This window comes from Pristiophorus japonicus, chromosome 15 (genome assembly GCF_044704955.1).
Source record: "Pristiophorus japonicus isolate sPriJap1 chromosome 15, sPriJap1.hap1, whole genome shotgun sequence".
Lineage (NCBI taxonomy): Eukaryota > Metazoa > Chordata > Chondrichthyes > Pristiophoridae > Pristiophorus > Pristiophorus japonicus.
This window is the reverse complement of record NC_091991.1, coordinates 143,417,751-143,445,549: the sequence shown is the minus strand read 5'-3', so window position 1 is coordinate 143,445,549 and position 27,799 is coordinate 143,417,751. Positions and strand designations below refer to the sequence as shown.

General features: G+C 42.7%; 1 long non-coding RNA gene across 1 annotated transcript in view; it reads right to left on the bottom strand.

The window, feature by feature from the left end:
• LOC139225895 (uncharacterized) overlaps positions 1 to 27,100 on the bottom strand; it is an 89,070-nt gene extending 61,970 nt beyond the window's left edge. Inside the window, exon 1 of the long non-coding RNA XR_011587172.1 lies at positions 26,844 to 27,100. This is a non-coding gene — a long non-coding RNA (uncharacterized lncRNA). The remainder of the gene's footprint in view (positions 1 to 26,843) is intronic.
• Positions 27,101 to 27,799: the final 699 nt, after the last annotated feature.

The window sequence follows — 27,799 nt, the reverse complement described above, 5'->3', positions numbered from 1 at the left end:
TATGATGAGGATGATGATGGTTGTTGCAGTCCAACAACTTGTTATATAAGCAAATACGGCAATCATTTTGAACATAGCAAGATCCCATCAATACCAATTAAATGAATAACTCATGAATCCATTTTTTTCAGTCTTGGATGAGACGTACATTGAACGTACTTTTCATTGCATCATGGTCTGCAATCTTGAAAGTCCATCTGAATCACCAAAATAGGCAGTTGGGGGCTTTGGTTTAATGTCTCAGCTGAAGGACAGTATCTACAACAGTGCAGCAATCCCTCAGTGATGCCCTGGAGTATCAGTTTCATTGACATGCTATAGTCTTGAAGTGCAGACAGAGCATCTCCACCTTCTGGTTTGAAGGTAAGATTACTGCCAACGGAACCAAACCAACACGAAAGCCTCAACACTACGAGCCTCCAAGTCCAGTGGCAGATCATTCAATGAATGTAACTTCAAATAAGAACACAAGGTAACTAGAATGAGAAGAGGCCGCTTTTTATTAAATGTAACCATGATAGACATACCTCCCATGATCCGCAGATGATTATTGTTTTAAACAGAATATTCTGAAATAACTATAAGAATGGACGATGTCTGTAAACCGTATGAATGTAATACAGAAACATGAGCATGCGTGGCATATATATGGTAAGTACATTAAACTGAATTCTGAATGTTATTAATACCAGATATCTGAACAATAAATCTCGATCAATCCATACCACCAAGCTTCACGCTTTCAAAGTGCTGGTTGGAAGCAGACTGAGAACGGACATTTTTGTGTTTAATTGCTCATGTAAATATATATTTTCAGCATACCTCTTAATACCTTTGCATTAAACAGCACAGGGATGGAGTTGATGCAAAAGCTGAAAATAGGGCAACATACTAAATTAATCTATTTGTGTAAAACTTTTCCAAGTGTGGCACACATTACTTTTAGCTCCAGTAGCAAAATAAATGGGGAGTGCTGCAATCCCGTGACTACACTCCAAAAGTACTTCATTGGCTGTAAAGCACTTTGAGACATCCGATGGTCATGAAAGGCTCTATATAAATGTAATTCTCTCTTTCTTTCAAACTTGCCCTCCCAATTTTATGATTTCTATTCTATTCAAGGCGGAACAGGTTGGGTCTCTTTTCCCTATAAAAAAAACCTGATAGAGGTCCTTAAGATAATGAAAGAATTGGATAAGATAGATGTAGGGAAATTGTTTCCACGTGAGGGAATCGAAAACTAGAAGTCATAAATATAAGATAGCCACTAATAAATCCAATCGGGAATTTAGGTGAAACCTCTTTACCCAAAGCCTGGTGAGAATGTGGAACTCGCTACCACAAGTAGTTGAGCCGACTAGCATAGATGCATTTATGGGGAAGCTAGATAAGCACATGAGGGAGAAAGGAATAGAAGGATATGCTGATGGGGTTAGATGAAGAGGGGTCGGAGGAGGCTCATGTGGAGCATAAACACTGGCATGGACCAGTTGGTCCATATTATATATGCAGACTATAGATATACTCTCTGTGTAGTCACTGTATAGTTGCATAAGATGGAGACTTGTTACCTGATGTACTATCAATAAGGTATACACTGTGTATATACTATGCTGGCACCACTAGAAGGTGCAACTGGTGGAGACCGGGGTTTCCTGCCCCTCTGGCAGAGGCTGTCCACCAGAGGGCACTGCGATGGGAGACCTGAGGGTCACCTGCATAGGTGTGCAGGGCCCAGCATAAAAGGCTGCCCACCATGCTTGTGCCTCACTCTGGAGTTACGAATAAAGGACCAAGGTCACCACAGTTTGAGTACAACACATTGCCTCGTGGAGTCATTCATAAGTGCATTACAGACATAACAGTCCAAATGGCCTGTTTCTGTGATGTAGACATAAGAACATTAGAACTAAGAACAGGAGTAGGCCATACGGCCCCTCGAGCCTGCTCCACCATTCAATAAGATCATGGCTGATCTGATCATTGGCTCAGCTCCACTTCCCCGCCCGCTCCCCATAACCCTTTATCCCCTTTTCACTCAAGAAACTATCTATTTCTGTCTTAAATTTATTCAATGTCCCAGCTTCCACAGCTCTCCGAGACAGCAAATTCCACAGATTTACAATCCTCTGAGAGAAGAAATTCCTCCTCATCTCTGTTTTAAATAGGCGGCCCCTTATTCTAAAATCATGCCCTCTAGTTCTAGTCTCTCCCATCAGTGGAAACATCCTCGCTGCATCCACCTTGTCAAGCCCCCTCATAATCTTATACATTTCAATAGGATCACCTCTCATTCTTCTGAACTCCAATGAGTAGAGGCCCAACCTACTTAACCTTTCCTCATAAGTCAACCCCCTCATCCCTGGAATCAACCTAATGAACCTTCTCTGAACTGCCTCCAAAGCAAGTATATCCTTTCGTAAAGATGGAAACCAAAACTGCATGCAGTATTCCAGGTGTGGCCTCACCAATACCTTGTATAGCTATAGCAAGACTTCCCTGCTTTTATACTCCATCCCCTTTGCAATAAAGGCCAAGATTGCATTGGCCTTCCTGATCACTTGCTGTACCTGCATACTATCCTTTTGTGTTTCATGCACAAGTACCCCCAGGTCCCGCTGTACAGCGGCACTTTGCAATCTTTTTCCATTTAAATAATAACTTGCTCTTTGATATTTTTCTGCCAAAGTGCATGACCTCACACTTTCCAACATTATACTCCATCTGCCAAATTTTTGCCCACTCATTTAGCCTGTCTATGTCCTTTTGCAGATTTTTTGTGTCCTCCTCACACATTGCTTTTCCTCCATCTTTGTACCTTCAGCAAACTTGGCTACGTTACACACAGTCCCTTCTTCCAAGTCATTAATATAGATTGTAAATAGTTGGGGCCCCAGCACTGATCCCTGCGGCACCCCACTAGTTACTGGTGGTCAACCGGAGAATGAACCATTTATTTTGACTCTCTGTTTTCTGTTAGTTAACCAATCCTCTATCCATGCTAATATATTACCCCCAACCCCGTGAACTTTTATCTTGTGCAGTAACCTTTTATGTGGCACCTTGTCAAATGCCTTCTGGAAGTCCAAATACACCACATCCACTGGTTCCCTTTTATCCACCCTGTTCGCTACATCCTCAAAGAACTCCAGCAAATTTGTCAAACATGACATCCCCTTCATAAATCCATGCTGACTCTGCCTGACCGAATTTTGCATTTCCAACTGTCCTACTACTGCTTCTTTAATAATGGACTCCAACATTTTCCCAACCACAGATGTTAGGCTAACTGGTCTATAATTTCCTGCTTTTTGTCTGCCTCCTTTTTTAAATAGGGGTGTTACATTTGCAGTTTTCCAATTTGCTGGGACCTCCCCAGAATCCAGGGAATTTTGGTAAATTACAACCAATGTATCCATAATCCCTGCCACTACTTCTCTTAAGACTCTAGGATGCAAGCCATCAGGTCCAGGGGATTTATCTGCCTTTAGACTCAAGGTAACTCAATGTATTTCTCCAATTCCCCATTAAAGGTGTTGTCTCTTTGCCGGTGTATGATTTCACGAGCATCAGTTACCCTCTGGGACTTTATCTAAATATTCGTATGAGCCATGATGGAAAGTGTCAGCAAGTTACTGGGCCAAGTGTAGCATCACAGTTGAATCCAGTCCTGACATCACCCAATGTACAGGCACGTGCAGTTAAAGGTTCACTGGACAGCAGTCAAGTACCAGAACCATTGCAGGTTTTCCTCTCCCTAACCCAGGGTAGCTATGCCAATCGTAGCACCTCTACCATCACCTTGGCTAGGATCACCTCCGTCAGTACAGACTGGGGACCAAACCTTGAATCTTTTGGATGAGACGTTAAACCGAGATCCCATCTTCCCTTTCAGCTGAACATAAAAGATTCCATGGCACTATGCGATGAAGAGCAAGAGAGCTCTCCTATTGTCCTGGTCAACATTTATCACTCAAGCAACACCGCTAGAAAAACAATTTAATTGGTCATTCATCTCATTGCTAGTCATGGGAGCTTGCTGTGCGCAAATTGACTGCTGAGTTTCCCTACCATACAATGCTGACTACACTTCAAAAAGTACTTCATTGGCTGCAAAGCACAATGAGGCATCCTACGGTTGTGAAAGGCGCTATATAAATGCAAGTTATTTTTAATTTTTTTAACTGGTTTGTTTAGGGCAGCAACTCACGGACATATCGATAAGCCCCGTCAGCAAATATTTAAAGAACTGGCTTGAGAAGCAATGCCAGGAAATTCAGTGCAGATGAATATATAGGACTGAGGCTTGAAGATAATCAAAAAAAAATAACTTTGAGTGAGCTGCTCACGTTGGTGATCCTTCCCCACCGAGGGTACCTTTATAATGACAACCTGGAGCTAAGTTCTACCAGTGAGGGATTTGATGTGGCCCTCCCAATTCTTAAATATGTTGCGCTCAAATTGAGGACCACATCAAATCCTATTCACGCACCTGCCATTTTCCACCGATTGACACCAGATGATGTGGTTAGACGCTGTCAGATTAAATGATGGCTTCTTCTCAGAAGCAGAGCGGAATCACAAAATGCAAGAAAGGTTCGGTACATTAGTAAACCAGTTTCCTTGGCGTGCAATCATTACAGATAAAAATATATAATGGCTTTAATTCAAATCCAAACGGCACAGTGTTGCTAATACAAATAATTTCAGTGCCAATAGAGCAATTACTTGGAGGGAGTTATAGTGCATAACTCGACCATAATGTGCTGGCACACAGCCTGAAGCAAAGAGGTGGGGGAAAGGATGTTTAAGGCGATACCAGCAATAACTGAGATGAGGAGGAATTTCTTCTCTGAGGGTTGTAAATCTATGGAATTTAAGGCAGAGATAGACAGATTTTTGAGCGATAAGGGAGTAAAGGGTTATGGGGAGCCCATGATCAGATCAGCCATGACCTTATTGAATGGTGGAGCACGCTCGAGGGGCCAAACGGCCTAATCCTGCTCCTATTTCTTATGTTCTTATAATTAAATAGAAAAAAAAGTGCATCACATGTCTGGAACTCATAATCGAAATATCAATTAATTAATTACAGATGCATTATCCCTTTAATTAATTCTCTCACCCCATTTCGGATAATTACCCCCATTTCTCATAATCTTCACATACTTTATTAATTATAATGATTTCTGATTAGTCAGAAGTGGCTCAGACAGACAGAGCCGGGTGTGAGGAGGTGATGCGTTGTGTCGAGATGGCAGTGAAGTCAAGCACAGATATGTGCATGGGCAGAACTTCCAGTCATGTAGTGAGCCAATTGTCACTTTAGATGGAGGGTTTATCAAGGGCATCCTACGAAGCAGACACTGACAGTTCCACTACAAAGAGAAACTATCAAGCGTGCTGATACCTTGGCAGCACCAGGATTTTCATACTTCATCACCAGTCCTTGTTGACCCAGCTCTTTGAAATGCGCACATCACAGAAATTACAGGGGTTACCCAGTAATCATTACTAAACTCCCCATTTGAATAATACTCTGCTATGAATACCTGAATAGCACTTGACCCCCAAAGCTTAAGTGGAATTTTTCAATTTGTTGCAAACGTGGCCCAGTCATAAAGAAATTAGTTATGAGTGAACCTTCCTGGGTCTTTCATGCTCAACCAGTGACAAACGAAAAAATTGCTCATTACCTCATACCAATTTTTGATTACTCATTCATAAAATAGCTTTTATTCATGCAACCAAACATTAGTGACAACATTCACTTATATCAGGAAAGGCTGTACAGTGTTATTCTATTTAATGTAACACAGGTGCTGGACTAAAAACAAAAGCAGCTTCGTGCCAGACTTGTATGCTAGAAAACTGAACTGGCTATCATCGTCTGAGTGGGAATTGGCCAATTCTGGGGGACAGGCAGGGGCGGGGGGGGGGGGCCGGGGGAGAAAGGGGTGTCTTGATTTCCTGACATAACTATGGTGGGAGAGTGGCAGAATTCCCAGGGATAAATGGCATTAACAGTCATTCTCAGCCATTTACGAAGGTGTTCTACCAGTCTGCCGCTAGAATTGGGGAATTTCAGGGCCGGTATTTTTAACCGGGGTGCAACCAAATCAAACTGTAACTGATGGAAAGTCCAAGAATGGCACGTTTGGGGTTCATGAAAGAAAGCTTCGAAGTGCAACAACTGAGCACACATAAGGAATTGTGTTCACTGCTTTGGAATGTTAATGCTTTCTCATGCTGCATCCATGCCTTTGTTACCTCTAGACCGTGATGACTCCAATGCACTCCTGGCTGACCTCCCACATTCTACTCTACATAAACTAGAGGTGATCCAAAACTCGGCTGCCCGTGTCCTAACTCGCACTAAGTCCCACTCACACATCACCCCTGTGCTCGCTGACCTACATTGGCTTCCGGTTAACCAACACTTGGATTTCAAAATTCTCATCATTATTTTCGAATCACTCCATGGCCTTGCCCCCTCCCTATCTTTGTAATCTCCTCCAGCCTCAGAACTCGCCCCCCCCACCCCGCCCACCCCACCCCCCAACCGAGATGTCTGGGCTCCTCTAATTCTGGCCTTTGAGCATCCCTGGTTTGTATCGCTCAACCATTGGTGGCCCTGTCTTGTGTTGCCTAGGCCCCAAGCTCTGGAACTCCTGGCCTAAACCTCTCCGCCTCTCTATCTCTCTTTCCTCCTTCAAGACGTTCCTTAAAACATACCTGTTTGACCAAGCTTTTGATCACTTGTGCTAATTTCTACTTGTGCGGCTAGTTGTCAAATTTTTTAATCTCATAATACTCCTGTGAAGCACCTGGGGACATATTACTACATTAAAAAGGCACTATATAAATACAAGTTGTTGTTGTCGCATTTCGCTTTGTTTATACTTCTTTCTATCTTGTGCTGATCCATTCAAGCAGCTGTATTTAAGGGTCGTAAGAGTGAAAACAATGAAAGAAAAAATTTTATTCAAACCACCAATCTTTATCTTAGACCACAGTGTCAGCCGTGGCTCAATTAGTTCTTGCCTCTAAGTCAGAAGGTTATGGGTTCAACCCCAATTCAGAGACTGGAACACATAACCTAAGCTAACACTCCAGTGCAGTACTGAGGGAGTGCTGCACTGTAAGTAGGTGCTGTCTTTCAGATAAGACATTAAACCTTATCTTTCCTCACAGGTGGATGTGAAAGTTCCCATGCCACTATTTTGTAGAAGAGCAGTTCTCCCTGGTCTCCTGGCCAATATATGTCCCTTAATCAACATCACAAAAAAACAGATTATCTGGCCATTATATTGCTGTTTATGGGAGATTATTGTGTAAAAGTTGTCTGCCGCATTTCCTACCTTTCAACAGTGACTACACTTCAAAAGTACTTCATTGGCTGTAAAGTGCTTTGGGACCTCCTGAGGTCATGAAAGGTGCTATATAAATACAAGTTTTTCTTTACTTTCATAGTACAAATTGGCTCAGGGACTCGACCAACCTATTTCATCTCCTAAAGAAGGTTCTGCACAGTTTCTTCCTTGTTCAATCCCCACAAGTTGAATGAAATCCAAGATATCCATTTTTTTTGTCACTCAGCATATGTGTGAGCTGCTCCTGGCAGACGGGCACATCTGGTTAGCATCAGTCACACATGCATGAACTCTGCATTAGTTACCTTTGACTGGTTGCCTCCCTTGACATGAATTTGTTGTGGGCCCAGGGCTGGACATGTTAGTGCTACGGTCATTCAAGTGTGATTGGCGTGTAACTAGCCCTGAAGTCGATGATCAGCCATGATCTAATTGAATGGCGGAGAAGACTCGAAGGGCCATATGTCCTACTCGTGCTCCTATTTCTTATGTTCTTATGTTCTAAGTTGAGTTTTTTAAATTTATTTGTTCACGGGATGTGGGCGTGACTGGCAAGGCCAGCATTTATTGCCCATCCCTAATTGCCCTCGAGAAGGTGGTGGTGAGCTGCCTTCTTGAACCGCCATTCTTTGTAGGTGTTTGGTACAACTGAGTGGCTTACTAGGCCATTTCAGAGGGCAGTTAAGAGTCAATTACATTGGTGGAGATCTGGAGTCACATATAGGCCAGACTGGGTAAGGACGGCAGATTTCCTTCCCTAAAGGACATTAGTGAACGAGATGGGTTTTTACGACAATCTGGCAGTTTCATGGTCACCATTACTGATTTATCTAATTAACTGAATTAAAATTCCCCAAATGCTGTGGTGAGATTTGTACTCATGTCTACAGATCATGCGTTCAGAGTTCTGGATTACTAGTCCAGTAACATAACCACTATGCTACCGTACCCCATAAATAAATCAATGAAATGGAAATAAGAAATGTTGTAAGAGATGTGGAAAATAAATAGAACTGCTCAAGAAAAAGGCAAATAATGGCAAGCCTTGGAGTATATTGGATGAATACAGTGCCAAGAATAACACCAAGGTTAAGAACAATCCAGTAGTTTCAAGGTCAGCATTACTGATAATGGCTTTTTTTAAATTAACTGGATTTAAATTTATTTAATTAACTGAATTTAAATTCCCCAGCTGCTATGGTGGGATTTGTACTCAGTCCAGGCCTCGGGATTACAAGTCCAGTACCATAACCACATTGCTACCATTCCCTAGTCTGTGTGAAGGGTAGAGTTCACACATATGTGGAGTGACAAACACAAAGGCGAGGAACAGCCCCAGCCAAAGGATCACGTCTCTGGGAATGAAGCAATAGCAAGCCTGAGGCCCCAGGTAGAGCAGAGCCTTTTGCAGGAAAAAAGTGCTGGAGGTTTTGGAAGATGGGATAAGTAAGTTTGCAGTTTTTTTTTCCAGAACGGTTGAATTTTATTATATCAACTGTACTTTTAGGGTATATATTAGGGTAAGCAGAGAACTAACATGAGAGGGCATTGGAAACATGTTTTCAGGCATGCGACTGGTTCCTTTTTTTGTGAATGGGAATTTTTCTGAGAGATAGTAAGTGTGTTTGAGAGTTTCGCTTTCTATTGATTTCTTTACCGTGAATGAGAAATTTCAGCCAATCAATACATTTCACGCTCCGTGGAACACAATAGTAGGCCATTCAAACCCTCGAGCCTGTACCACCATTCAATTAGATCATAGCACAAAAACATCACAGGTAGATAGACTGTAATCTTCTGTCTCTTTTTAAATTGGTTACAGCTTCCCTATTGCAGTTTTGCCATCAGATTTCACATCACCTGACAGCATCACCAATTTCCCCGAACAACTGCTATTATGAACCGAAATGCCTGCCTTATTTCTTTTGTCATGTGACAGAGTTTTTGTTTAAAAAAAAACTTAGCTTGTTTTTACTGGAATATATAATGTGTACACTAATTAATAATCTTTTTTCCCGTATTCTAATACTGCTTCTACACAATCTCTAATTGTACATTAAAGATCATCTGTGATTTAAGAATTTGCAGTGTTAATGAGATACTGATTACTTCATGGAGTTGGGACTGTTATCTTGGATATTTATTAGCTGTTGTAAAGTATTGGTTATAATATCACACAAACTAATAATTGAACAATGGCCTTTATCAGTTATTTTAAACAGTGAATTGACAGCAGGGAATGATCACTCTGCCTATCAATGGCCTGCCGAATTTGATCTATTTACATAATTTGACTTTTGAACCTTGCTCCGCAATCAGTTCTTTTGTGGAGTCAAGTTGAATTTAAGAAAGACAAACCAAGACTTAACCAAGACATCTGCCATCTTGACCTGGGAAAACATTCAGTCTGACAGGAATAAATTCAGGTTCGACATTTGAGAAAATCTTAGCAGGCAGGGATTCCACCATTTCCATCAACTTCTCAGCATTATTCTGAGGTGACGGCACTGCCTTAGCTGAGAGTCACAGGGACAGTTATAACATTGTACAAAATTGCTTCAGTTTCCTCAGTCCTTGGCTCATCAATGATCTCTTTGTAGTGACAACATTTCATACTCTGCCATTAACGCGTTGTAATTGAGAAACAGGGCACAAAGGAAATAATTTCTGCTATTTTGCCTCTTCCAGCTACAATATCTACTTGCAACTTTATTAATTTCCCTGGTTAGCCCAGTTTGCGTTCTTATTTGCAATTGAGAGGCATAAAGCCAGTGGACCTCAATTAAGCATAGTTGGGCAACCAAAACTTGGAATGATCACGTTGTTCCATAAATTTATCTTGTGCACCAGTGAGAAATAATGAGGCATATACCAGTGTGGAGATTTTGGTGCAATATAAATATCAAAAAATGTTTTTAAATTCCGGATAGCTCACGGAGCAGCACTAGGAAGGTTTGCAAATTGTTTTGTTATCCGTTGCATCATGTGTGTTATTATTGGTGACTTGTTTGAGGGAACTGCGCAGATAGCTGTTAACGGATATGATGTAATTGGGATTACGGAGACATGGCTCCAGGGTGACCAAGGCTGGGAACTCAACATCCAAGGGTATTCAATATTCAGGAAAGATAGACTGAAAGGAAAAGGAGGTGGGGTAGCATTGCTGGTTAAAGAGGAGATTAACGCAAGGGTAAGGAAGGACATTAGCTTGGATGAGGTGGAATCTGTATGGGTAGAGCTGCGGAACACCAAAGGGCAGAAAACGCTAGTGGGAGTTGTGTACAGACCACCAAACAGTCATAGTGAGGTTGGGGATGGCATCAAACAGGAAATTAGGGATGCGTGCAATAAAGGTACAGCAGTTATCATGGGTGACTTTAATCTACATATAGATTGGGCCAAACAAACTGGTAGCAATACAGTGGAGAGGATTTCCTGGAGTCTATAAGGGATGGTTTCCTGGACCAATATGTCGAGGAACCAACTAGAGAGCTGGTCATCCTAGACTGGGTGTTGTGTAATGAGAGAGGATTAATTAGCAAAGTTGTTGTGTGAGGCCCCTTGGGGAAGAATGACCATAACATGGTAGAATTCTTCATTAAGATGGAGAGTGATACAGTTAATTCAGAGACTAGAGTCCTGAACTTACCTTTGATGGTTTGAGACGTAAATTGGCTAGGATAGACTGGCGAATGATACTTAAAGGGTTGACGGTGGATAGGAAATGGCAGAATTTAAAGATCACATGGATGAACTTCAACAATTGTACATCCCTGGCATAAAAAGAAGACGGGAAAGGTGGCTCAACCGTGGTTTACAAGGAAATTTAGGGATAGTGTTAAATCCAAGGAAGAGGCATATAAAGTGGCCAAAAAAAAGCAGCAAACCTGAGGACTGGGAAAAATTTAGAATTCAGCCGAGGAGGACAAAGGGTTTAATTAGGAGGGGAAAAATAGAATATGAGTGTAAGTTTGCAGGGAACATAAAAACTGACTACAAAAGCTTCTACAGATACGTGAAGAGAAAAAGATTAGTGAAGACAAATGTGGGTCCCTTTCAGTCAGAATCAGGCAAATTTATAATGGGGAACAAAGAATTGGCAGACCAATTAAACAAATACATTGGTGCTGTCTTCACTAAGGAAGACACAAATAACCTTCTGGAAATACTAGGGGATCGAGAGTCTAGCGAGAAGGAGGAAATAAAGGAAATCCTTATTAGTCAGCAAATTGTGTTTGGAAAATTGATGGGGTTGAAGGCCGATAAATCTCCAGGGCCTGATAGTCTGCATCCCAGAGTACTTAAGGAAGTGGCACTGGAAATAGTGGATGCATTGGTGATCATTTTCCAGCAGTCTATCAACTCTGGATCAGTTCCTATGGACTGGAGGTAGCTAATGTAACACCACTTTTTAAAAAAGGAGGGAGAGAGAAAACAGGGAATTATAGACCGGTCAGCCTGACATCAGTGGTGGGGAAAATGTTGGAATCAATTATTAAAGGTGTAATTGCAGCACATTTGGAAAGCAGTGACAGGATCGGTCCAAATCAGCATGGATTTATGAAAGGGAAATCATGCTTGACAAATCTTCTAGAATTTTTTGAGGATGTAACTAGTAGAGTGGACAAGGGGGAAGCCAGTGGATGTGGTGTATTTAGACTTTCAAAAGGCTTTTGACAAGGTCCCACACAAGAGATTAGTGTGCAAATTAAAGCACATGGTGTTGGGGGTAATGTACTGACATGGATACGGAACTGGTTGGCAGACAGGAAGCAAAGAGTCGGAATAAACGAGTCCTTTTCGGAATGGCAGGCAGTGACTAGTGGGCTGCCGCAAGGTTCATTGCTGGGACCCCAGCTTTTTACAATATACATTAATGACTTAGATGAAGGAATTTAATGTAATATCGCCAAGTTTTCAGATGGCACCAAGCTGGGTGGCAGTGTGAGCTGTGAGGAGGATGCTAATAGGCTGCAGGGTGACTTGGACATGTTAGATGAGTGGGCAAATACATGGCAGATGCGGTATAATGTAGATAAATGTGAGGTTATCCACTTTGGTGGTAAAAACAAGGCGGCAGATTATCTGAATGGTGACAGCTTAGTAAAAAGGGAGGTGCAACGAGCCTTGGGTGTCATGGTACATCAGTCATTGAAAGTTGGCATACAGGTACAGCAGGTGGTGAAGAAGGCAAATGGCATGTTGGCCTTCATAGCGAGAGGATGAGAGTTTCGGAGCAGGGAGGTCTTACTACAGTTGTACAGGGCCTTGGTGAGGCCACACCTTGAATATTGTGTACAGTTTTGGTCTCCTAATCTGAGGAAAGACATTCTTGCTATTGAGTGAGTGCAGCAAAGGTTCATCAGACTGATTTCCAGGATGACAGGACTGACATATGAAGAAAGACTGGATCGACTAGGCTTATACTCAATGGAATTTAGAAGAATGAGAGGGGATCTCATAGAAACATATAAAATTCTGACGGGATTGGACAGGTTGGATACAAGAAGAATGTTCTCGATGTTGGGGAAGTCCAGAATCAGGGGTCACAGTCTAAGGATAACGGGTAAGCCATTTAGGACCGAGATGAGGAGAAACTTCTTCACTCAGAGAGTTGTGAGCATGTAGAATTTTCTACCACAGAAAGTTGTTGAGGCCAGTTCGTTAGATATATTCAAAAGGGAGTTAGATGTGGCCCTTACGGCTAAAGGGATCAAGGGGTATGAAGAGAAAGCAGGAATGGGGTATTGAAGTGCATGATCAGCCATGATCTTATTGAATGGTGGTGCAGACTCGAAGGGCTGAATGGCCTACTCCTGCACCTATTTTCTATGTTTCTATGTTTCTAAAAGAGAATGGAGGAAAACCAGAATGGACAGGTTCACTAAATCAGTAGTACGAGCCACCAGAGACATGCTAACATCATCTGATATTCTCAGCATCTTTAAAGGCACTGTACACACTGGCTGGACCTTATAGGCAACAGACTTTGCCTGTGGTTTTCCAGCATAATTCAGCACCAGCATTATAAATTGGCAGACATTATATCAGATAAAGGACAAGTACTGGTTTTCCAGTGGCTATTAAAGGAACCAAAGTTAATGGTCTCAACGATCTGCAAACTTGACTATACGATTCTCTAGTCCTTCCATTGACAACAATGGAAAGAAAAATTGAGCGTGGCTAATTCAATGTCACCCATCGCATGCTATCACCCAAAGTTAGAATGATCCACCTTGGTTTCTGCCTCCCTCTTTTCTCAAACAATGGAGTGACATTTCCCTAACCGTTCTCTGTCATCTTTTGCAGCAAAATACTCTGGACCTCTCCTGAAATGCCTGCTGTGCATCCACAAGGAGAAAAAATTCTTTAACAAAAAAATGTAGACTCCTGCATCATGGTGGCCTCCCAGAAGTATCTCCCCTTCCTACTGTGGTGGAACGTAGCAGTGCAGAAAACAGCGCCCTCCTGTGGTGTCCTCAATACCACTATGCAATTTCAAAGGGGATGAATATTCTCTGTGTGTGCTGGATTATGGTACTGGACTAGTAACCCCGAGGTTATAAATTTACATAATGCCACCATGGCAAGTTGTGAAATTAAATTTAATAAATGTGATCATTTCTAGGCTAGTACCAAAAATAAAAAACAATGAAAGCTGGTCTTTTTGTTAAAAAGCCAACTGGTTCACTAATGTCCTTCAGGGAAGAGAACTGCCACATCTATCCCGTTTGGTCGACGTGTGATTAATCTATCCAGTCTGGCCTACAACACCACATTGTGTGGTTGATTCTTACTACCCTCAGGGTAACTAGGGATGGGCAATCAATTCTGCTTTGCCAGTTGTAAGAAGTGCTTCCCATTGTTAAGGATTCGAACTTGATACCGATTGGTTACAGTAAATCTTTTATTGGCACACAGCAAGGATCAATACATTCTCATATTTCACGGCAGTAATTTACAGTTCCGAATAGTTATTACCCGTTCAGTGACTGGACGGCGTAGCGTGCGTTGTCTTGTTTTTTAGCCAGGTAGGTATTGGGCACCAGCCTGCATTTACATCCACCTACACAAGCTAACGGTTTACTTCTTGTCTTCGACTTCTGCATCTGACTAGCACAATCACACTTCTTTTATATTTAAAAGTTCTGACCACCTGACTCAATGAGTCCAATAATTTTTGTCCATGCCACTCTGGTTAAACTCTGGTCTTTGCAACATTTTACACAATGACCCCTCTTTGTTCTTCTTGACCTTGCATGTGACATCGGTTTCCCAACAAGCTAACAAGATGCAGCTGCGGTTCAAAATTTACCTCTGCAATAACATTTTGTTTAACAAAATGACTTAGTTCTGCACAAGCCTATCAACCCTTTATCCTTGCAGTAGCTTGGCTGAGCTTTCTAAACTATCTTACACAGTGTTGCCGACATCTCAAGAATAATTAAATAAAGTTGGAGAGGTGCTAAAAAAAAAGTTCCTTTACAGTAGGGCAATAGTGCACACACAAGCATTGCGATACCACACAAGAGCTGCAGAAAGTGTAAAACATTGTCATAATAAGGCCATGATTTTCATTGGGAAGATATTAAAATGCCTGTTGGTTTGAAGACATCAGAAAAATTTCAAAAATTATTCGCAACTGTTTAATAAACATCTTTCCTGATCAAACCCCATCTGAACCTGTGCATAAAAAAAGCAGCTTGTCTGTGAAAGTGCCACAACGCGCCCTCACAGGATTTAACTCTAACAACAGAATTTTAAACAGATTTGATTAAATACTTTATTTAGGGAGAATTTGAATAAACGATAAATCCAAACCAGCAGAATTCTTTTGTCGGATTATGAGCATTTAGTCAGATTTCCTTACGTATTGAAGTTTCATTATGCAACAGCAAATTAGATCCAGAATGGAATAACCAACCATCTACAAAATGGAGTTTATAAGCAAACAGGAACGGCTGAATGCCGTTGTATGTAAAGTTATTTCAAACCGTAATAGATCCAACAATTTTTTCCTTTTATTGAGTGCTGGATTATTAGGAGCCTGAACAACAGTATAACATATGACAAACATGTCTCATACATTACACAACTTGTGTCCCAGAAGAAATATTTTAAATAATAGCTGTTTGAAAGTAAGCCTGCAATTTCCGATAGGTCTATGCAGTAATACGACCCTAATCATAAAGTGATTATCTGATCTCCACATTATACCGAGGGCTGGTAGCATGCAATGGGCAGATGTTACTTACCCATACAGCAGGGAGATGCGGGCACTGGAGAGCGAGAGCAGACCAGGTGGCCAAATTAAGACACAATAAAAGTTTATATTTCAAAATTAACAGCAACTGTTTTCCACGCACTTTATGCCTGAGGCGAGTCATCGAGCATTATGATCAGGATTCGATCAAATCTCGAACATTACAATTGAATCACATGAGGTTTGCCAAGTCCGACAATCAATCAAATGCTTGATCCCATGAGAGAACTAGCCAAGTATTTCACTGAACCCAATCATAATAATGCCTGTTCCAATTTAGTCAGGCTTGTGAGATATTGAAATGCAATTTTTTTAAATTGCCAATGCAATCTTTGTGCTCACTCTGGAAGACATGGCTGGTAGCCTGGAGGAGGAATTCATAGAATATATAAGGGATTGTTTCTTAGAACAGTATGTTACAGAACTTACAAGGGAGCAAGCTATCTTAGATCTGGTCCTGTGTAATGAATTAGGAATAATAAACGATCTCCTAGTAAAAGATCCTCTTGGAATGAGTGATCACAGTATGGTTGAATTTGTAATACAGATTGAGGGTGAGGAAGTAGTGTCTCAAATGAGCGTACTATGCTTAAACAAAGGGGACTACAGTGGGATGAGGGCAGAGTTGGCTAAAGTAGACTGGAAACACAGACTAAACAGTGGCACAATTGAGGAACAGTGGAGGACTTTTAAGGAGCTCTTTCATAGTGCTCAACAAAAATATATTCCAGTGAAAAAGAAGGGCGGTAAGAGAAGGGATAACCAGCCGTGGATAACCAAGGAAATAAGGGAGAGTATCAAATTAAAAACCAATGCGTATAAGGTGGCCAAGGTCAGTGGGAAACTAGAAGATTGGGAAAATTTTAAACAACAGCAAATAATGACTAAAAAAGCAATAAAGAAAGGAAAGATAGATTACGAAGGTAAACTTGCGCAAAACATAACAGATAGTAAAAGCTTTTACAGATATATAAAACGGAAAAGAGTGACTAAAGTAAATGTTGGTCCCTTAGAAGATGAGAAGGGGGATTTAATAATGGGAAATGTGGAAATGGCTGAGACCTTAACTAATTATTTTGCTTTGGTCTTCACAGTGGAAGACACAAAAACCATGCCAAAAATTGCTGGTCACAGGAATGTGGGAAGGGAGGACCTTGAGACAATCACTATCACTAGGGGGGTAGTGCTGGACAGGCTAATGGGACTCAAGGTAGACAAGTCCCCTGGTCCGGATGAAATGCATCCCAGGGTATTAAAAGAGATGGCGGAAGTTATAGCAGATGCATTCGTTATAATCTACCAAAATTCTCTGGACTCTGGGGAGGTACCAGCGGAATGGAAAGCAGCTAATGTAACGCCTCTGTTTAAAAAAGGGGGCAGACAAAAGGCAGGTAACTATAGGCCGGTTCGTTTAACATCTGTAGTGGGGAAAATGCTTGAAACTATTAAGGAAGAAATAGCGAGACATCTAGATAGGAATAGTGCAATCAAGCAGACGCAACATGGATTCATGAAGGGGAAATCATGTTTAACTAATTTACTGGAATTCTTTGAGGATATAACGAGCATGGTGGATAGAGGTGTACCGATGGATGTGATGTATTTAGATTTCCAAAAGGCATTCGATAAGGTGACACACACAAGGTTACTGCAGAAGATAAAGGTTCGCGGAGTCAGAGGAAATGTATTAGCATGGATGGAGAATTGGCTGGCTAACAGAAAGCAGAGAGTCGGGATAAAGGGGTCCTTTTCAGGTTGGAAATCGGTGGTTAGTGGACAGCCACAGGGATCGGTGCTGGGACCACAACTGTTTACAATATACATAGATGACTTGGAAGAGGGGACAGAGTGTAGTGTAACAAAATTTGCAGATGACACAAAGATTAGTGGGAAAGTGGGTTGTGTAGAGGACACAGAGAGGCTGCAAAGAGATTTAGATAGGTTAAGCGAATGGGCTAAGGTTTGGCAGATGGAATACAATGTCAGAAAGTGTGAGGTCATCCACCTTGGAAAAAACACAGTAAAAGGGAATATTATTTGAATGGGGAGAAATTACAACATGCTGTGGTGCAGAGGGTCCTTATGCATGAAACTCTTTTTGGATCCTTGAATCCCAAAAAGTTAGTTTGCAGGTGCAGCAGGTAATCAGGAAGGCGAATGGAATGTTGGCCTTCATTGCGAGAGGGATGGAGTACAAAAGCAGGGAGGTCCTCCTGCAACAGTATAGGATATTGGTGAGGCCGCACCTGGAGTACTGTGTGCAGTTTTGGTCACCTTACTTAAGAAAGGATATACTAGCTTTGGAGGGGGTACAGAGACGATTCACTCGGCTGATTCCGGAGATAAGGGGGTTACCTTATGATGATAGATTGAGTAGACTGGGTCTTTACTCGTTGGAGTTCAGAAGAATGAGGGGTGATCTTATAGAAACATTTAAAATAATGAAAGGGATAGACAAGATAGAGGCAGAGAGGTTGTTTCCACTGGTAGGGGAGACTAGAACTAGGGGGGCACAGCCTCAAAATACGGGGGAGCCAATTTAAAACCGAGTTGAGAAGGAATTTCTTCTCCCAGAGGGTTGTGAATCTGTGGAATTCTCTGCCCAAGGAAGCAGTTGAGGCTAGCTCATTGAATGTATTCAAGTCACGGATAGATAGATTTTTAACCAATAAGGGAATTAAGGGTTACGGGGAGCGGGCAGGTAAGTGGAGCTGGGTCCACGGCCAGATCAGCCATGATCTTGTTGAATGGCGGAGCAGGCTCGAGAGGCTAGATGGCCGACTCCTGTTCCTAATTCTTATGTTCTTATGGTAGATGTGATTGTTCTTTAAATTATAGGTTTCAAACAAGGGACCCATAAGAAGTCCATGAGGGGATCCCAGGAGATGCCGAAGATCATAAGATTTCTGTTCACCTTATTTCTATTGTTGACTTCTGCAATAATAGGACAGTTTCGCTTTGGTTCGCTGATACTGTCTTCTAAGATCTTGGACAGAAGGTTTCAAGGAGCGCATCCATATTTAAAGGGAGTGGCCCATTTTGAGCAGGCTGAAAGGCACTGCTTTAATTCAGGACCAAATGGTTACTTGCTTCAGAATCCAGTCAGTGCACAGTTTATGTCAGGTACAACCTGCCAATTTACTCAGAGTTGCACTAGGGAACCTGGCGTGAGAGAAGCATGCGCCTCCTCACTCACTTGCACAGCCAAGGCAAAACTGCCTACAAACAATGTTACTCTAATGTTCCTCCAAAGTTTAGATCATCACTGCACATGCAGGTACTTATGTATGTTGCATGTACAATGGTGCTCAGAGTTTGAAAGGGAGCCAGAAAGTGCTCTGCTCTTTACACCAAACACACACGTTCAGTCTGCTTACCAAGTGCCACTCCAACTCATGGCAGAATGTACACCGACTGCTTTTACACTGAACACACAGCATGATGTGCATTGATTCCTATGGTATCGAGTCAGCTCCAGTTGTGATTTGGTGCAGGGACAATGGTACTCCAGGTTCAAGCCAATGGTTTATATGGATCTTGCTGGAGGCAGAACAGTTGAATCAGAATGCAACTTGGCTGCTTCATACCAAGTGGACAATAAGCTTGGTATTTCTGGTGTTGTGTTCATACTCTATTTGTTTGTTATAAAGAGGACATCAACTCTTGTATGTGTACGCCGCAAACGGAGTAATGTCAGTGCCAGTCATGGCAGGGGAATCAAGGCCAGGGGAATCAAGGCCAGGGGAATCAAGGCCAGAGGAATCAACGCCAGAGGAATCAAGGCTTGGCAACAAGATAAGTTGGGCTCGTGAAGGGGAAAATATCCTCCAGGATTCCTGCTCCTGATCATTGTCCAGCTATCACTGCACAAATGTGCCTGATTGTGACCATTGGATGAGGACAGAGCTCAGCTGAGCTGAGGATCGCTCTCTGTCAAAAAAGTTGTCAACATTCATAAAATGTTATCAGTAAATGCTATAAACACTCAACAGGTCAGGCAGAATCTGTGGAGAGAGAAACAGAATTAACGCTTCAGGTCGATAACCTTTCATCAGAACTCATAGGGCCCAATGTTGAAGGGAAGGCGGAGAGAGCAGAGGAGCGTGTTACATAGAAACATAGAAACATAGAAAATAGGTGCAGGAGCAGGCTATTTGGCCCTTCGAGCCTGCACCACCATTCAATGTGATCATGGTTGATCATGCAACTTCAGTACCCTACTCCTGCCTTCTCTCCATACCCCCTGGTCCCTTTAGCCGTAAGGGCCACATCTAACTCTCTTTTGAATACATCAAACGAACTGGGCTCAACAACATTCTGTGGTAGAGAATTCCACAGGTTCACAACTCTCTGGGTGAAAAAGCTTCTCCTCATCTTGGTCCTAGATGGCTTACCCCTTATCCTTAGACTGTGACCACTGGTTCGAGACTTCCCCAACATCAGGAACATTCTTCCTGCATCTAACCTGTCCAGTCCCATCAGAATTTTATATGCTTCTATGAGATCCCCTCTCATTCTTCTAAATTCCAGTGAATATAAGCCTAGTCGATCCAATCTGTCTTCATATGTCAGTCCTGCCATCCCAGGAATCAGTCTGGTGAACCTTCGCTGCACTCCCTCAATAGCAAAAATGTCCTTCCTCAGATTAGGAGACCAAAACTGCACACAATACTCAAGGTGTGGTCTTTACAAGGCCCTGTACAACTGCAGTAAGACCTCCCTGCTCCTATATTCAAATCCTCTCGCTATGAAGGCCAACATGCCATTTGCTTTCTTTACTGCCTGCTGAACTTGCATGCCTACTTTCAATGACTGATGTACCATGACACCCAGGTCTCGTTGCACCTCCCCTTTTACTAATCTGTCACCATTCAGATAATATTCTGCCTTCCTGTTTTTACCACCAAAGTGCATAACCTCACATTTATCCACATTATACTGCATCTGCCATGCATTTGCCCACTCACCTAACCTGTCCAAGTCACCCTGCAGCCTCGTAGCATCCTCCTCACAGCTCACACTGCCACCCAGCTTAGTGTCATCTGCAAACTTGGAGATATTACATTCAATTCCTTCATCTAAATCATTAATATATATTGTAAATAGCTGGGGTTCCAGCACTGAACCATGTGGTACCCCACTAGTCGCTTCCTACCATTCTGAAAAGAACCCGTTTATTCCTACTCTTTGCTTCCTGTCTGCCAACCAGTTCTTTATCCACGTCAATACATTATCCCCAATACCATATGCCTTAATTTTGCACACTAATCTCTTGTATTGGGACCTTGTCAAAAGTCTTTTGAAAGTCCAAATACACCACATCCACTGGTTCTCCCTTGTCCACTCTACTAGTTACATCCTCAAAAAATTCTAGAAGGTTTGTCAAGCATGATTTCCCTTTCATAAATCCATGCTGACTTGGACCGATCCTGTCACCACCGTTTTCCAAATGCACTGCTATTATATCTTTAATAATTGATTCCAGCATTTTCCCCACTACCGATGTCAGGCTAACCGATCTATAATTCCGTGTTTTCTCTCTCCCTCCTTTTTTTAAAAAGTGGGGTTACATTAGTTGCCCTCCAATCCATAGGAACTGATTCAGAGTACATGGAATGTTGGAAAATGACCACTAATATTTCTAGGGCCACTTCCTTAAGTACTCTGGCATGCAGACTATCAGGCCCTGGGGATTTATTGGCCTTCAATCCCATCAATTTCCCCAACACCATTTCCTGACTGATAAGGATTTCCTTTATTTCCTCCTTCTCACTAGACCCTCGGTCCCCTAGTATTTTCGGAAGGTTATTCATGTCTTCCTTCGTGAAGACAGAACCAAAGCATTTGTTCAATTCGTCTGCCATTTCCTTGTTCCCCATTATGAATTCACCTGATTCTGACTGCAAGGGACCTACATTAGTCTTCATTAATCTTTTTCTCTTCACATAATTATGGAAGCTTTTGCAGTCAGTTTTTATGTTCCCTGCAAGCTTACTCTCATACTCTATTTTCCCCTCCTAATTATCCCTTAGTCCTCGTCTGCTGAATTCAAAATTTCTCCCAGTCCTCAGCTTTGCTGCTTTTTCTGGTCAATTTATATACCTCTCCCTTGGATTTAACACTCCTTATTTCCCTTAGCCACGGTTGAGCTACCTTCCCCGTTTTATTTTATACGCCAGACAGGGATATACAAATTTAGTTCATCCATGTGACCTTTAAATGTCTGCCATTGTCTATCTACCTTCAACTCTTTAAGTATCATTCGCCAGCTGGGTTTGCGGGGGAGGGGGTTGGGGGTTGCGGGAGAGTGGGAAGCCTGGAAATCCCGGAAAGGCGGAGGTCCTGCCAAATATAATGATAGTGCCTCATTATTATTGTTTTTACTGCATTTCTCGCCTGGCAGCTTTCCAGATTGATTGAATGCAAGGCTGGCCGGCCCCTGGGCCACTGGGACAAGATACAGGAAGGTGGCCAGCATTGACTTCAGAAGGAAAAGGGCAAAAATTGGTAGAGAACAATGAATTACATACATACCGGACACAAACCTTTGCATTTCCTGGAAAATGTTGGTTTCAGACTTGGATGAAAAGTTATTGGTCTCAGTATTTTTCGAGTTACATTTGAAAGGATTGTGTGACCTTACAGTAAAATATGCTCAATCATTCTGATAAACCATATACCTGACCAGAGCCTAAATATAGAGCAAGTGACAGAGACATTCATCTCATGCTCACTACTTATACATAGAATGCTGCTAACATTAAATTTAGATCTGCAGGTCAATTAGACAACACATAGTGCCCTCAATATTGAAAGCCCACAGTCTCTGGTGAAAACCCAATAAGCATTGATCATGGAGATGCTTGGACTATATAGGACATACAAAGACATTTGACAAACACTTCAGAAAGAGAGGCATACAGTAAAGTTTCTATGGCTTCCACATAGAAAGTACCAGACAGTGAAATAAATATCATTCAGCCCTTATACAGCATTCTTTTTCTATTCATACATTTTCACTTTTGGGACAATTGAACGTGCTTCATCTTCTGTAATTATTAATAATTCTTCAGATTAAATGGTTCATCTCTAGTTTATCTTTGTGGCACAACTGAAATCTCTCAAATTAGCTCTTTGGCCCAGAAATTCTCCACCTCAGCGCCACCTGTTTGCACTGCTATCGTGGATGGATAGATGTATAAAGTTGGATTGGAAAGTTTGCTTTATGGTGGCGTTTATTTCAGCATTGTGGCCAAGAGGGCGCTGTGATGGCCAATAACAGAGGAAAGGAAAGCAGTGGGACCAATGTTGAAAGGGGAATAGGGGATGTGGTCACTGATATCGCAGACAGATGATTCCATCCCAAATATCCCGGCCAGAAAGGGTTGCATCCCTCCTTCTGCTTCCTCCTCTTCCACTGCCTCCTCTTTTGAATTTCCTCCTCTAACAGTAGGTGCTGGAAATCAACAATAAAAGCAGAAAATACTGGAGATGCTCAGCAGGTCAGACAACATCTCGACCCGAGACGTGAACTCTGTTTCTCTCTCCACAGATGCTGCTTGACATGTTGCGTATTTCCAACATTTTTTGTCTTCTCAGAGGCCTTCCTTTTACCATCTAAGGCCTTGCAAGCATCCAGCAGCACTCACTGCACACTTTTCAAGACTTTTAAGATGTATTGCACCAAGCCACTACTTCAATAAAATATCAAAAAAGACAAAAAGCTTGAAATGCAAACTTACCTGAAAGATGTGTGTGTCCCTTTATGAAGTGCTGACAGCGTCTCTGTCGGCCTGCTGGTTGTTCACTTTTCAGAACGAGCTTAGAACCCAGCGCTGAACTATCGGCAGCTCTATGGCCCACAACAAAATGCCGCCCACCGAGTTCTGCGCCGGAGAAGGCGATAGAGCAACGGCTGCCATCTTTTACAAGAAACCGACAGTAACTCATGTCGGTAAGTAGTCGAATTTTTCCCCCTAGGACTGTTAAGTGCATTACTGATAAGAAAATACCTATTGACTAAGTGAGTGCTGCCAAGCTGGTGTGTGTTTGGCTCATGTATATCTCAGTCTCTACACTACACACTGAGCAAGCTGTATGCTCTTTGTGATGGAGGAATGAATTTTTGCGAGTAGGACAGGCTGCATCCAGTTGATTGGTATTTAATGACAAATCCAGAAGTCCTGCAATACGTGTATAACAGAGCTTGAACACTGTGTATTGCATTAGTGTATATTAATGTATCGTCAATTCCATTCTCCCAGTTTCTCTGTCTCCATCGCATGCCATCTTCCACACTAGTGCTTTCGATATGGCTTCCTTTTTCCTCAGCCGAGGATTCCCCTCCACCGTGGTCGACATGGCCCTCAACCATGTCTGTTCTATTTCCCACACTTCTGCCCTCACCCCTTCCTCCCAGAACCACGATGGGGTTCCCCTCATCCTCACCTTTCACCCCACCAGCCTCCACGTTCAACAGATCATCCTCCACCATTTCTGCCACCTCCAGCATGATCCCACCACCAATCACATCTTCCCCTCCCTTCCCAGCATTCCAAAGGGACCGCTCCCTCCGCGACACACTAGCCCACTCTTTAATCACCCCCAGCATCCCCTCCCCTTCCCACAGCACCTTCCCGTACAAGGGCAGGAAATGCAATACCTGCCCTTTTACCTCCTCCCTTCCCACTGACCAGAGCCCCAAAACACTCCTTCCAGGTGAAACAGTGATTTACTTGTACTTCTTTCAATTTAGTATACTGTATTCACTGCTCACGATGTGGTCTCCTCTACATTGGGGAGACCAAACGCAGATTGGGTGACCGCTTTGTGGAGCACCTCCGTTCAGTCCGTAAGTGTGACCGCAAGCTTCCAATCGCCTGTCACTTTAATTCTCCGCTCCACTCCCACGGCGGCCTCTCTGTCCTCGGCCTCTTACAATGTTCCAATGAATCTCAATGCAAGCTCGAGGGAACAGCACCTCATCTTTCATTTATGCCCTTTATAGCCTTCTGAACTCAACATGGAGTTCAACAATTTCAAACCATAACCTCTGTCTCTATTTTTATTTCTGTTTTTTTTTCTCTCTTTCCCATAGCAGTGTTGATGATTCTGCCACCTCCATTTACACCCTATTTTAACTTAATTTATAATTATGTTATATATTATTTAATTTTGTTTAATTATAATTAATCTTTATTATACTGATTTTACTATTGTATACTCCTCATCGTATTATTTACAATGTAATTTAAAAAAAAAATTTTAGTTTTTTTCGCCTGTGTCTATCTGCGTGCGCATTTTGGCTGCCGCTTCAGACCCGAGCCTTTAACCTCTTTTTACATTTCCTTCTCATGTTTTTTCTCTCTTTCCCTCAATGGTCAATATCTAACGTGTTGTAACACTGTTGTGAAGTGCCTTGGGACATTTTACTATGTTAAAGGCGCTATATAAATAAAAGTTATTATCTAGACTCATTTTGTGTTTCTTAACTTGTCCCATTACCATCTCCTTTTGCCTTGCACCATCATCCCTTTTGTCTGTTAATCTCTCCTGCCTTCCACCCTATCACAGACCTTCCCTTTCGTTCTTTCCTCCCCTCCCCCTTTTCCCTGCCCCTACACTTGCTTAAAAACCTGTTACAGCTCTAACTTTTTCATCAACCTGAAACAATAACTCTGTTTCTCTCTCCACAGATGCTGCCTGACCTGCTGAGTATTTCCAGCATTTTCTGTTTTAATTTCAGATTCCAGCATCTGCAGTGTTTTGCTTTTGTTTTTGTGTATTGCATTAGCTTTCAAGGATGCAGGCCAAGCAGGAAGTATGTATTGGGCACGTGCACCGTTTGCACAAGTGAAATTTTGATTTAATTCGTCCTTGATTAAAAACAAAAACCTTCCAAATCTCTCTCCATATTGATTCAACAGTGGTAAAGATTCATCCAAGCCTCATGCGTTATAAAATGAAATGTCTTCTCCAATTCTGTCTGGTTTGCTTACAAAGTGCATTCAGATGACAAGACCAGACAGAAAAAGTAGGTAAGCTTTGCTCCAATATACCTGACAACACTTGTATGTCTACAACAGCTGAATTGATATCATGCAGAGATATCTAATAAAACACACAAATCATATCCCACTTACAGCCTCTTCAGCCAGTTACAAGGATGCTACAATGCTCAAGTTAATTAGCGATACTTCAAACTTGGAGAGAGCGCAACTTGTCTTTCCTTTCCCCTGAAATGTATGCGAAAGGAGAATTAGGAAATGATTCAGAAATGTGCACATGGAATGAAAGAAGAAAGTGCTTTCTAAAAGGTTTTAAGAGAAGAAATGGCAGCCCAGTGAGCATTTTCAATCAAAGAAGACTATGACACCTGATTAAAAAATAGCCCTCCATCTCTGTGGCACAATGTCATTTAGGCTTTCAGCAGCTGTGAGGTGTATGGAGCCAGTCGATATGGTCCCTTCCTCAGTAAACAGCCTTTGCGTTCAACAGCCGAGATCACAAAGGCACTGATCCCCAAATATACCGGCCTATCAGTTTTCTGGTTTCGATCTATAATGCCATATAGCTTCAGTTCTTTCTTTTCAATTCCAACAACATTTAACTTCAAATAGTTTCGATTTCCAGTGGATCTTAATATATTGCCCTTCACTTACATGATGAAGACTCAATCACTGTCACAATGATGGTGTCCAATCAGCAGCTGCACCTCCCACTACTGCCCGTGCAATTTGACACAGGATTAAAACTCTATTCTTCACACATTACGAATGAATGAGAACAAACAGAATAAAGAAGCAAGCTGACTACCATGTTGAGCAAGACACAGGCTGCACTGTGATCAATCTGCTACTACAGGTTCGACCTCCAAAATCCTGAGTTCCGGAATCCAGAATGTTCTGGAATACCCACACCGGGCTCGTGCGGCCCAACCTCACCCGCCCCGACTTCGCCACAACTTCACCCGCCCCGACTTCGCCACAACTTCACCCGCCCCGACTTCGCCACAACTTCACCCGCCCCGACTTCGCCACAACTTCACCCGCCCCGACTTCGCGCGGTCCGACCTCGCCCTGGCCCAACTTCGCCTGCCCCGGCTTCGCCACGACTTCGCCCGCCCCAACTTCGCGCGGCCCGACCTCGCACCCGGCCCCTGCTTCCTCCCTCCCTCCTCTTTACCTCGGCTTCCCGACCCCACCTACCTCGGGCCAGACAAGGAACTCCTCCACGGTGGCGAGCCCAGCCCGATCAGGTCCTCTTCGGCGGGGTCCCGCGTGAACATCTGCTCAGTAGGGCCCGCACGAACACTTCCACGGCAGCAAGGCCTCACTCGAACAACTCATCGATGAGCACCCTGCTCCCCACCACCTCTCCCCTTTCTGACATTCCAAAATCCGGAAATACCCGAACCCGGGCTCGGGTGTCTCCAGATTTGTGATGTCAGAAAGACATTCCAAAATCCAGAACGGCCTCGGTCCCAAGGGTTCTGGATTCGGGATGCTGTACCTATACTACTATGGTATATTCTCTACGACGTCACAACACACAGACTTTACAAGCTAGCTCTTAACACAAGAACTTGTCAGGTGACCTGTCACCTGATGCCTTTATTGTATTTACAGCAATAGCTGCATTACCACAATAGTCCATTAGATGGAGCTCTATATTACAACCACTCAAACTTTCCTCGTGCCCATTGTTCTTCTGGAATCTTCTAATTGTTTATCGATCTGGCCAATGGAGTCTTCCTCCACCCTGGACTCCTTGTATCATTTGGTTGATTTAGTTAGACACATTTATATACCAACCTTAACCTAGTAAAACATCCCAAGCTTGGTCAAAGAGGTAGGTTTTAAGGAGCATTTTAAAGGAGGAGAGAGAGGTAGAGAGGCGGAGAGGTTTAGGGAGGGAATTCCAGAGCTTAGGACCCAGGCAACAGCTGCCAATGGTGGAGCGATGAAAACCGAGGATGCACAAGAGGCCAGAATTGGAAGAGTGCAGAGATCGCGGGACGGTGTAGGGCTGGAGGAGGTTACAGAGATAGAGACGGGCAAGGCCATGGAGGTATTTGAAAATAATAAGGGGTGATTTTTCCTGGATACTTTAGACGCTAAAGAGCCTCCGAGGTGCCTTTATCCTACCTTCTGGATCCAAGGTC